Below are 12,689 nucleotides of genomic sequence, written 5' to 3' on the forward strand. Positions count from 1 at the left end.
TTTGGGTAAATTCTCAATTTGTGAAAAATGACTAAAATGCTCCAAATAGCCTCCAGAATTGTCCTCTATGGGACACTGAAATGTTAAGAGTGTATTTGTGTCTTAATAATACTGTTTGTAGTCCAATGTAACGACAATTAATTAGCAGCGCAGGTAACGTCAGATAATTAAAATCGGAATAAAAGTAAAAATAAAAGTCTATTAATTTGGTTCAAATAGACATGGCTTTATTGACATGAAAGGCAAAAAAAAGTTTTGTCAAAGCATCAATATGCAAAGGTAAAATGTGCTTCAGTCTTACTTTGCAAAGTAGAGTATGTGTGAGGAAAAGAAGCTTCCAGTACTGTGTTAAATGTTCCACTGCCGTCGTTCTACTGAGACAGCACATCCTGCACACACTTTTCAGGCAAGAGGGAGACATTAGGGACACAGAGAGGGACAGGGAGAGAAAGATTAAGACAGCATACAGATGAAATACGGCGAGGCATGAGTAAGCAGCCCAATCCAGACTCTATTTCACAGGAGACCGAATAGGCAGCAGGTGATGGAGTACGCCTCATCATTCTCCAGCTGTGGACATCCATCCACACACACAAACACCTAAACCCAGGCATCTGAGGCTGAGGTCAGATTAGATCAAGCTGTCTTTGCCAGAACCAACCAGCGTGTTTGTGTGCGTGTTTGTGTGCGCAGTGCTGGATGTATCTGAAACTGCTGCGTTGTGTTTAGCCTCTGGGCAGGGTCGGTGTCAGTCAGGGTTAGCCCATGCAGCAAGGGAGACAGCTGCAGAGAGATGGTCGACCGGACAAGCCAGCCACCACCTGGCAACACACACACACACCCACACACACACACACAAAAACAAAAACACAGAAAAAGAAAGATGGTGAAACAGGAACAAAGAGTCATTAACAGAGAGTGTCACGGAGAGTTTTGCCAACAACAGACAATGCTACTGTTCATCTCAAATTTAAATATTACTCTAGATGGTAGGGTAGGAGGTGAGGAGCTGAAGGGTGGGAGGATACAACTTAGAATGAGATCAGATCATTACTAATCTACTGTGGGCTGGGAATTGGCAATGCAAATTCTATTATTGCAAACAATTGGCGCAAGCAGCCTAGTGTCCCCAGGTATAACCTATTATACCAGTGTTTGCAGTCTGAGAGGAGGTGTTCCCAGAAATGAAGTGTGTGGAGGTTGAGTTGGTAGATGAGCATGTAGCGCGTCCAACTTTCATGTGGAAGACAATAGTTTGCTTCCATTCACAGACTTGCAACTATAGCGTTCACTGAGTGTTTAAGTTGCTTAGCCCTAACCTTACCACATTTTATTAACCATAACACCAATCTATTTGCCATAACCACCAATCTTTCCCTAACTATAGTTTTCTTTGTTAAAAAAATGTATAACAAAGAAAACTAAGTACTAAGTCTTTTTTAATGCACTGAACATTAGAAACATTGGAACTAAGTTTTTTCAAACATTTCAATGCCTCTGGCACCTTTCACCTTCTTAGAGGGGAGGCGATCAACAATTGTTGCCTTTGTCAATTAGTCCTCTTATCTTTTTGAATATTCAATTAATCAAATGCTTTTTTTTGGCTCACACATAAAATAAAGATATTTATCTAACAATCATACGTATGTGAGAAATAAAAGCAAATCATCACAATTGAGAAGCTTGAAATGGCTTAAAAGATTCATTATCAACAAAGTTGCTGATTCTTATTCTGTTGATCTATTGTTCGACTAATTGTTTGGCCTCTACTCCATTTATCTCTACAGTATTTGGAGGACAGCAAAAGATATCGCATGTTTTGATTTTTTTTACCCATGAGGCTTATCAATGTACATCTTGAAATACTGAAATTATTCATGGAATAGAAAATATGGTAAGATTTAAAAGAGACAAGACTTAACCGAAGTCCATCTGCAATAGGCGCAGATGTCTCTTAATTTGACAGGATAGATTCTGTTTCTGTTCATAAAAGAGTTAGCCCGCCGACATGAATGCTCTTCCAGAAGCTTCAGTCATTTAATTTTGGCAGGAAAATGGACAAGGCTAGTCACATTAAATACTGACTAAAGGAAGCTCACATCCCACAATGACGACAACCTTCGCAAACCTGCATTGGTCGAACAAATGGCCGCGCAGCAGACAAACGCACACACTGTGAGACGAGCTGAATAAGATCACATTATCACATCAGGCTGAGAGTGGATTAGAGAGAGCCAGAGATTGTAGCTCCGGGTCTGTGCTGCTGGTGACTCATCTGACCTGATTCTGAACAGCGGAGGCAGAGGCAGAGAATTTCAATGAACACACACATCTATCACCTACCTGGCTGTCACCCATATGTGGGATGCTGTGCTTTCACATATGCCTCGCTTTGTTAACACTGATTAACATTAAATCCAAAGCTCTTTTCTTGACTTCTTACTGTTTACATAATGCGGATCATAGCACTGTTAAATATAGCACTGGTTAACATGTTTAGCATAAGTAAATGTATTGGAAACTACATTCAGTGCAACAGTTCACAGCGGGGGTAGCTCGCTGCAAATGCAGAAGTGAGTATATAGCTACATAGTTTATGTCTGCTAGTTAGCTTGCTTTATCTCTTATCTGTAACTCTGATTTCCTCGTATAAGCTTTCTTTCTTTGTCTTTCTGAACAGCTGAAACATGTTCCTGAAGTCTATGCTATATATTTAAAGATGACCTCATATGTATTAAGGCTTGGGGTGTTTTTTTTCCGTGCCAGTAAATCGCAAGTTAATATATTTTTTTCGAAAGGTTGCATTTTTCATGAATACTTTCACATGGAACTCAAATATTATGCAATAAAATATCAACAGGTTGATCTTTCAGAGATTTCGCACCGTAAATCAAGGCATCGACCAATCGGTGTTGGGAACTGACATATTCAAAATGTTCATTCGGAAGTCATAAACAAGAAGGCAAAACTTTATTACTCCTTTAAACCTTGACGCTGGCAGAGCACATCTAGGCCACTCCTTCCGTTCTTACCTTTCACAATAAAAGCCCTAAACGTATACACTATGTAACTATTTACCAGAAGGAACTCAAATTTTCTCGGAGCATTTAGCTAAAAGGAAACTCAATCAAATATAGCTCACAGTAGCTTATGCTATACAACAGTTTACCTCAGACAGACTGTCAGACGCTGCTCTGGGTCAATAGGATCCTGTAAGTTGGTCCACTGCCTGCGCAAATCTATTTAAACCTTTTGTTAGCAGCCAGTACGAAAAGTTTTGTTGCAACATATTCGCAATCGAGAAGTATTCACATGCAAGTATTTTGCATTTTCATTATTTTCAATTTTGCACCCTTGGTGTGTAAAGACCTTCAATGTACTAGATGGTGGACTGGAACATAATTTAATCAACATTTTTTTTAGCATTCAACAACAATTCTCTTAGCCATTGGCACATGTGAAAGCCTCGAGGTAGCTGTATTAATGCCCTTTCAACCTGTTCCATGCACCACATGTCGTACCACTCTAATCTCATTACGTAGCTACAAAGACCAGGTTGTATCTTTAAAACAGTGGAAATGTGTTCGTTATATGTCATGCCTAATTTAGCAACTTAGCGAACTTATATCATTAACATTGTTTATTGGCCCAGACTAGTTCAAAGCTAATGGTGCACCAAGACCATTTGTATTAATTTACATCTTCACTGCTGGTGAAGAGGTGTGTAATTCAGGTAACTGCGATAACCAGCAATCAGCTCCTGCATTGTTCGTCTAAGTGTGGTTTCCTCAGTTGCCATGGCCACAGGTGAGATGTGGCTCTCTCTGTCCTTTCCGTTGCTGCCAGCTATCGCGGCAAACCAGCTGCTGTTGTATTTACATTGAAAACAGTGGAGGCGTACTGTCTGAAAGCACCCAATCCTGCCCAAGGACACTTGGAATGAATTAGTGGAAGCAAAATAGAGATTTTAAATGTGTTCTGTTGGATTGTCTCATTTTCCTACAAACATATATGCTTTTAGAATAGTATCAAAGACCAATATTTATCACATTAAAGCTTGAATCAGACCGAACTATGTGGTGTTCAATGTTAATATGTATATAGATACATACAATTTAAGAGTTACAGTGCTGGAAATCCATCTCTTTGTTTTGACTTAAGTTTAGTCATTGACCCAACTGCTAATAACCGGAACTTCCTCATCATAGTCATCGCAGTGGGCAGATTTTGGTTGCTTAGTAACGGCAGGCACAACCTTTCACCCAGTAGGCCAGTGTTCATGTCCTGTGTGAAACCAAAAGTCAACACTTACTTATTTTAAGATACGAACGAACAACGAACGAACAAAGTGAACTTACATTATGTAGGTTACAACACTGCAAGTCTAATAGTCTACTTAACTACGTAATAACCATACTTATTTTAACTCAAACCACAATCTCTTCCTTTCGAACAAGTTGTTGTCTGTGAATCCACAGAAGTTTGTTTTGAAAAGCCAATGTATGCATGTAACAAACATATATTGACACGTGCGAAAGTGATGCTAGAGATGTACCTAGAGCGTGATAGTTTGAAACGAAGGGTGGCTGACCAAGCTGCCACATTTGAAGAGTTGCGAATAAGAACATATTGGTATTAGGTATGTTATATAGCACTTTTTGTCCATCATTGAACAGTTTTTCTCAGTCTCACATTAGCTTTTGCTTTATTCGTTTTAATGAACACTAACATCCCAAGGACCACAGTCTGTAGAACAGCAAAAAACTGCAGTGCATTAAAGCACGAAGGCTGCTGTAGCTGAATGTTGATTATCAGCGGTGAGCTGATGGGTCCGTCTCCATTAATGGATAACAGTGGGAGGGGGAGCGGTGTACACGCAGGGGATCAAAACTCTGATGCAAATGATGTGTCTTTATTTCGGATACCATTCATGTACAGACTCATGTCTGGACTTAATGCATCATGTTTCTGGTCCAGAAAATGCAGGCTTTCTGTGACTGACTATAGCTTGTATTATATATTTAAGACTGCAGGAAATACATATGAATATGTTTATTTTTACCTGAAGTGTATCATTTCTCGATGACGACCGACGGGCCAAGACGGACAGAATTTCAATGAGCAATTATTTCTAATCAGTGGGAGCCTTAATTGTTATAATCTCTCCCGTCGGCTCAATCACCATCCGTCCACTGTGAGCCGCGTTCCCCCAGCTAGTTAGATGGAACCTGACTGCCAACCTGCCCGCCACGCTGCCTTAACTCAATCGCTGCTTTTAGTCCGTGCGTCAGCAGCTGAGGCCAAATTACAGGGTTTCAATTAAAAATATTTTCAGCCACTTATCTTTTTTTTTTTAAAAACTGTCACTTGTTCATTTGCACACAAAACACGCACACAGTCTCTCCATCACCTTTTTTCCGACCTCCTCTCTTTTTATAGAGGCAGCTGTGTCTAGTTACCATGGCAACCTTTGCAATAAGGCCTTGCCAATCAGACCTGTACGTTTGTGGTTAGTATGTGAGAGTGAAAGAGGGTTTTTAGTGTTTAAACCCCCCCCCAGTCCTCCCCTCTCCCCTCCATTCTCACCTGTCGATGCAGTGTGTAATTAGAGTCTACCCACTCACGTCTAAATATACTTCAATCCTCAACAGGCACCTGTGGAAACTTTAGCTACAGTAGTTTTAGGACAAAGCAATACGTTGCAGACTGCTCTTTCTTCCAACACTAAACTTCCTCCACGCTTCACGGCTGGTTGCTTGAGGGAACAGACACGAACTGACTTCTAATGCCATGAAGAAGAAAAAAAAATAAAACTAGGGAAAAACACCCGCAACAACTCTCGAGCTGCCACAACACTCAACCGGAGCTGACACGGAGCTGGAACAAGCCGCTGCTGTTTCCCTGCTGCTCATCTCTTCCTGCCCATAGCTGTCTACGCTGTTCAGTTTTGATTGATTGACCGGGTGATTGGATGCCAAGACAAATTTAACCCCCAAAAATTGAAATTGTTATATATATAATATTTCATACACTGCAGAATCATGTGTTTGACTGACGCAATTCCATATTTCAGTACATTATTTAACTTCAGCTGTGCTGTTTAAATGCTCTATGAGAGGTCAATGTTCCCTTTTAAGAAGCTTTCAAGGACGTCACTGCTCAATCTAATGGAAGCTAAATAATATCATGAAAACTGTACACCTGTTGAATGCTACAAAACAATATTAAGGTTAAAGGACAAATGAAAAGATTATGACTACAACACACATAGCCTGCAGCCAAAGGATCTTGGAATTGTATCGGAAAAGCTGTCATCTGATTCCATCATCAAATGACCCCTTGCTAAGTCCAGCCCCTTAAACACAGATTGGCCAATCATAGCTTAGCATCCGCCAGCTCCGACCAAGGTCTAACAAATCTGCGGCTCTACTCCAATGACTCCTATGCAATTTTTTTCGCTAGTTTTGTAGACTTGGAGCTTGTCATGGTCAAACTTTGTGTAATGGTGCTACTTGTTACCAAGAGAGTTTGGAAGGAGATACACGTTTCTACATTATAACACGTGGAGCAGAGTGTGTTAGCACATCATTAGCAAGAGTTGTTGATTGTTGTTGATACAAGCCATCCATTCCAGTTGGATAAAAAAGCCAAAGTTTCTTTTTTTTTTTTCAAACAATAACAAATCTCTAGTGTTCTTTAACTACCAGTTTTAAAATGGAAGAATATTATTAATGTCTTTGCAAAGCTTGCATTTTTCATCCTAGTATTCCTTTAAATAAACGTAATCCCTTGCCTAGGCTGCCTGAGTAGCTCCAGTGTTAACATTACATCACAAATGCACTTGTACTAGCTGGAGGGGATGCGCCGCTCGCCCTCAAGCTATCAAATGAAACCCAGTGCATTGCTGTATTTTAACGGCATGTATTGCCAACGGATGTATGAGCATTTTTGTGGTCCTGCCACTGTTGCTCATAATCAAAGTTGTGCAAATATTGCATCTTGCCCCGGTGGACAACATGAGACCCGCACGCATCTTTTTTTTTTTGTGTGTGGCTCTAGTCCCACGTGAAAATCAAAATTCAGGGAGCGTGCAGATCGGTGAGGAGATGATCTGTATCCACGCACCCCTACGTGGGTCTGCAGGAGAAAGAGATGCTCTCTGGGGCAGTTGGTCAGCTGTGTCTGTCGGTTCGCATTAAACATCAAACACACACTTACACACACACTCTCCTGCTTCTGAACCCTACATGGTGACAGCCCGCTGAGGGATTTGACATTTCGTGACCGCAATGCACAGTATGGCAACTTTTAATACTCTCGCACACACATAGGCACTTTTGCCTTTGAAGGGTCATCCAACAATAGTTAGAGCTTTAAAAAATGTGTAGCACCAGGAAGGTTGTTCTTCGAGGATCGACAGTCAACATCTATAAACCGTCGTTATATGAGTTTCTGCATGCATTCGGCTAATAGGCATGACACATTTCTCTCCGCTACAAAAGACATTGATATCAGTATTGATATCTGTCTTCTTGGCCCTGGTGTTATCGGCTTGAAGCCAAATCTTTTGGTGTGGCCCATCCCCAAGTTCACCATCATTGAATCTCTCCATGCTCCCAGTACTTGTCCCTGACATTTGTTATTAATGTTATTGTATCTCTTAATTCATTTAATTATTCGGTGTTTACAGCGACTACACTGACAGCTAGTCCCACTGAGATTAAAAATGTTTTAATCAATAGAAAAACCGTTCTAAGTTCTCATGCAGAGCATTGATGTCTGCCCGCAATGGTTGTGTTTATAATTCATCACAAACCAAGTGTAGTGGTGTTTTGTTTTCTGTGGTTTGAGCACCCATATATTCATTGGGAAGTTGGGTGTTAACGTTCTGTATAGTACTTGTCAATGGAAACCTGGCTGAGATTGCAGCGCTGGCACAATCATAATCACAGCATCAAAATGCAAATGCAAGTAAATTTGGTAAGTGCTTATTAAATGTGCCAAAGGCCACATGTTGAGTTTAGAAGCAGGAGCTTAATGGGGTCACAGTGTCAACAAAACAAAGGCAGCTTCTTATTAGTCTACCAATGCAGATTTTTTTTTATTAATGGGTAAACTCTCCGAGGGGAACTGGCTGCTTTAGATCTTAAATTACTTCATATTTGTATTTTCTTATCACAAGGAGCTGAGGTTGTTCTGCTTTCTGTGTTGCCACAAACCGCACATAATGATTTGCAGTTTTCTCCGTGAGCTCCTTTCACCTTTAGTCCAAATACAATACCCCTAACACTGCGACCGTCCCTGTCCAACCAACCGCGGCGGAAGAGAAAGAAGACTGTACGCTCGGTTGCACTCTGCTCAGTGGAAGAAAGATAATACCTTCTCATCAGTTTTATCTGGGCTTGGCTGTGGCACCTGTCGCCTCCTTCCAGGAGCCGTGGCATTTTTATCTGCCTGCCTGTAGAGGAGGAGGGATAAACTCTGAGATTAGGAGCCAGCTAAATTGTTAGCCACAGTGGTTTGAGATGTAGTGTCTCCTGTGCTGTGCCTGTACAGTATTTGTGCGGTGATTACATCCTCAAGGCTGCGATTCGCATAGCAGGAGTTTTCTTTTTTCCCGCTGAAACACAAAGTGCAGCTTGGAGCATTGCAATAAAAACCGAAATGGGCAAGGCTTCATTCTGCTGCTCGCTCTCATGCAGCTTTATTTATGCACCTGTTGTCTTTGCAGTGCTGTGTGAAAGGAATATATGTAGTGTTTTGCATCGTACTGTCTGGCCACTGCAGTCTGTTAAGCCGACGCCTGATATTGCTTCTCTGCCCTGTAGACGTCTGTTGTAGTCCAAAGCTGTAAAAAAAGAAAAAGCATAATTTAGCCACATCGTTGCACTGGGTGTCATGTTTTTTTTTCTTACAATAAAAATGGCCAATGTGGTTTAATCAGCCAAATACCATCTGGCTCCTGAAAATACTCACAAAGGCAACATATATGATAAATCCCCAGCTAAACATAGTCCCCAATAAAAGCACAGTTTACTCCCATATGAGAAATGTTTGCTAAAAACTACAGCCCCCAGCTTTTCTCTACATAATTTTGTTTAAATGTCAGCAAAAACAATTGCTCACACAAAAATGTGTATTTATGCATTAATGCTATTATTATTAGGCAATTAATCAAAACAATTTTGATGAGTGATTCATTGTTTTACCAATTTCCCCAGCAAAAAATACAAATATTTGGTTTTAGCTTCTGCAAGGAATATATATATATATATATAGATAGATATTTGTATAATTAACAATGTTATACCTTTCGGTTTTAAATACCTTGGGCCCTAATAGATGGGATGGTAACTTTTTTTATTTTTTTCCGACTTGAAGTAGAGATTAATCAATTGATAAATCCCCAAAAACTATCTACATAATAATCCATAATGGAAATATTCAGTAGTTGCAGCCCCTAAAACTCTAATAGAAAATGTATAACGTACAAAATTTTCAGTTCAGTCTACTTTTCCATCGTCTGTCTTGCACCATCTGCTTCAAAGGCAGACAGCAGAGGAAACATCATTAGCTGTGACTGTTGCACTGGAACACACACATTTACCGTATTCACACACACATGCACAACTTGGTGTGTGTGCTGTTGTCTTCAGAGTGAAACGTTCTCAGCTTCTGCCTGCGCACTGAACGCATGGGGCCACAGTTCCGCAATTAGCGGAGAAAAAACAGAAACACATTCTCCCTTTATAGATAAATAAATGAAGGCTGGAGCAGAGATCATTTGCTGTTCTGTGCACCTTATTAAACTGGGACTTTATGCGCTGCACCGAGCTGTTTGGTCCCGGCGCTCTTTCGCTGATATCTTTGACTGGAACAGAATAGGAATACAAAGAGATAACACTTGCTTCAAGCTATATTTCGATTCTTTCAGCGGGCTAATTAGACGTCTGTGAGGATCAAGGCGCAGACTGCTCCTGCAAAGCGAGCCAGGTTAGTCAGCTGTCCAGGTTGTTGGTATTTGGAGCTGATAGGCTGTCAGTTCGGCCTGTATCTTTCCTTCAAAGCCGCAATAATTGATCTTCTTGGAGCACTAGAGGGCAAGACAACCTGGAAAATGCACATCCTTGACATTTTATTGCCATATCTCATTCAGTTCTCATTGCTGAGGTGGTAGCAAACAACTGCCTACTTACACATTCAGCAGACACAAAGCAACATTAGCATTCACTTTGAGTCATGTGTCTGTCCAGTATTCACTCTCCGTGTCCAGTTTTGTTATCCATCAACACATGTCGGAGCTGGATTAAAAGGAAATAGCAGGATCAGAAATCGGAAATTTGTGGTTTCTAAAACAATTTAAAAGACTGAAAAAATATCTCACTTCTACTTTTTCTTTCCAAATCTTGCTTCTGAAATTCATAAAAAGCTTACAAAATCATATAGTTTTAGCAATGTACAGCGTGCGAGTGCTTATTGCTCTTTGATTAGAATTTGATTTGTTCCTAGCTATGATTTTGTTGCCGTTAAGCTGATTACATATTTAAAGCTGCATTAATCAATACTACTAAGATAATAATAAATTCTAGTTTTCTTTGAACCTGGTATATTTCCCATAAATTTGGCAATTGTGGGGGTATGGGTCGTGGTTACTTTCCACTCGCTACCTCCATTGTAAAGATTCTAGGAAATCAAGACTCACGCAAAACAAGGTATATCGGGGCCAGCTGCAAAAGCCTCTTATAGCTCCTCAAATACACATGAATTTGACATAAATCCTTACAAATACTCGTCTCAGAGTCTGATATGTAATATCAAAAGGTGTTGCTTATGGTGAAGAATCCACAGAGAACTACAAAGGCCCTCAGAGAGTGTAAAACCTCAGCTAAAGCCAAACGCTTTTGCAATGTTAATGAAGCAATACATTTTTTGTGTTTGCCCCATGATTAAGATACGCCCCGGAATTTTATTGGTTCTTCCTTGGCCCACCAAGTTTCATGAAATCGGGCCAGTAATTGTTCCATGATTCTGGTGACCAACCAGCAAACAAACAAAGCAGGCTGAAAACCTGTTTTTGTATGCAGCAGGCACTTGTTTCAGGGAAAAAGCTATGATAAAGTTTGCGACAAGTTGGTGAAGTTAGCATTCAGTAACTAAAAAGCCATGTTACAGTTGCTGTTAAATGTTAATGTTGTTCAGTGTCCACTGTGTTATGTAAAAAGCCAAATGTTTGCTATCACGTTAATATTGATAATGTGTCAGTGTTGTTTTCACTACTTACCTGTCAGCTTTAAAATCTCAAGGAACGCAGCTTTAAGAAGGATCTGTAATAGTATTTTTTTCTAGTGGCTTTATAAACCACATCGGTAGCTGATCATTTCAGTAGTCGCAGTGAGGCCGAATTCTTATCAACGAACTTCACCTTCAACCGAAATAGAACAAAGTGAACACATTGATGGAGACCGTTTCTAATTCTTCCAATCCTCACTGAAGCAGCACACGGTCGACCGCAGCATGCTGGGAAGACCGTGGGGGAAACATAAAAGGCTGACTCGCAAACCAATGAGATTACAGGCTAATCGTGCGTGTGTGTGTGTGTGTGTGTGTGTGTGTGTGTGTGTGCGTGTGTGTGTGTGTGTGTGGCGTGTGTGTGGGTTGGCCTGCGTGAGGGGAATCAGATACAGAGACGTCGGAAAAACTGGGCTAGAAAGAAAGTGAGATATGTCAGCACAACTCTCCACAGGCCTCCTCCCCTTCCTCCCTCCTCCTCCTCATCCTCCTCCATCCCGTTGCTACCCTGTCGGCTGCAACGTGGACCTCCCTAGAGCGTCACTTTTTCTCTTCAAAAAGCAAGAAAAGCTGTCTTCTTCCCTGCTCTTCTGATATCTGCTGAGACAGGAGGAATGGTGGGAGGGAGAGAAGGGAGGGAAGAAATTACTTTTGAGTTATTCTCAGTTGGTGTTATCTGAAACACTTCAGGGTAATGAGGCGCTATAGAGTGTGTGTGTGTGTGTGTGTTTGTGTGTGTGTCTGTGTGTGTTGAGAGACATAAAATACAGGGCGGTCCTCGATTTTAGCAATAGCCCTTTAAAGGCTTTAAATTCTAAAGCTACAGATTTGCGTGCTGTAAGAGGTTAAAGTTTTGGCTCTCATGCTGGGGGTTGAGCACCCTCAGAGTTACTGAAATACTTGCACCCTTAAGTGTGACGCAAACTACTTCAGTATAAGCCTCCGTCCTATTTTTCTGGCATCGACGCACCAATGTTGTTCCAAACCTTACCTTGCCGTACCGAGATGACATGCAAATTTTTGGCAGGTGTAGTGTTCAACATCATAGTTTAGCGTGGAAACATTTGCCAATTGACCCCTCGCTAATTGAGGTGAAAAAGTCAGATCAGTGCATGCATAATTTGGTCATAAAAGCAAAGTACTTCACAAATTAAGATGCTGACCAGATTATCACGTTAGAATAGATTAATAGATGAGCAAAGTGATTAAAATCAGTGGTTGTCCTGACTCCTTATCTCTATCAACCCAATAGTTAAGTCAAGTTTGTTTGTATTCAAAAACCACAAACGTGAACCTCATGATGGCGCAAGAGGAAATGTCAGAGGAAACGCTGAAGTCTTTAGGATTCATCCTCTGGGGAACACCATTGTTTCATGGAAATACATCAGATAGTTGTTGAG

The 12,689-nt window shown here is 40.8% G+C and overlaps 1 protein-coding gene across 1 annotated transcript in view; it reads left to right on the forward strand.

Annotated features, from left to right (window-relative positions):
* fam184ab (family with sequence similarity 184 member Ab) overlaps nt 1-12,689 on the forward strand; it is a 130,434-nt gene that overhangs the window by 16,651 nt on the left and 101,094 nt on the right.

Source organism: Anoplopoma fimbria, chromosome 18, assembly GCF_027596085.1.
Source record: "Anoplopoma fimbria isolate UVic2021 breed Golden Eagle Sablefish chromosome 18, Afim_UVic_2022, whole genome shotgun sequence".
Classification (NCBI taxonomy): domain Eukaryota; kingdom Metazoa; phylum Chordata; class Actinopteri; order Perciformes; family Anoplopomatidae; genus Anoplopoma; species Anoplopoma fimbria.